Below are 732 nucleotides of genomic sequence, written 5' to 3' on the forward strand. Positions count from 1 at the left end.
CATCCAGTGTTACATTTCAGAACTTTATTTGTATTCGAATTTTTACTGTTTTGAGCACAGTAACCCTGTATTCCTAAAGTCGTTTTTTACATTAAATGGTTCCAATTTTGCAACTTTTAATTGTATCACCAATTGCTGTTAATCTTGCATTAAAATACATTAAAATAATACATTTCAGGTCTACCGATGCACTTGTATATTTTCTCAGTATCATAGTTGTAAATTTCTAATCCAACATTCTATGTGAAACCCTGAGATGTACAGTAGTCACAAATAGTAAAAACAAATAAATAATTTATAGGCAGAGGAACAGCGACAGCGATGATATTTGAGAGAATCCATCCATATTTCTTGTTCAAGTTAGGTGACTAAAAGAAATAACTGTACAGCTGATGCATTCGTGGATATTGTGGGTGTTTTATGGTTTATTAACCCTCCTTCCCTTCTTCTCTGTTTCTTAAAGGTATTCTTCATTTAAGTTCTTGGTTTGTATTATCTACTTCCCTCTTCGCAATAAATGTATCATGAGTTTTACACGAAGGCCAAACCACTGTGGAGGGATGACAAAGGAATTCAGAAATCAAAAAGAGAATAGTAAAACCAGCAGTTACTCTTCTGGCATAGCATAATTTATTTTACTTTCCCAACTGCATAACTCCCCCACCAGCTACTGATTTCGGTCGCGTTGAGAGAAGAAAGGGGGCGTGGTTTAGTCCATTTGACCCGCCCTCT

Source organism: Penaeus monodon, chromosome 29 (genome assembly GCF_015228065.2).
Source record: "Penaeus monodon isolate SGIC_2016 chromosome 29, NSTDA_Pmon_1, whole genome shotgun sequence".
NCBI lineage: Eukaryota > Metazoa > Arthropoda > Malacostraca > Decapoda > Penaeidae > Penaeus > Penaeus monodon.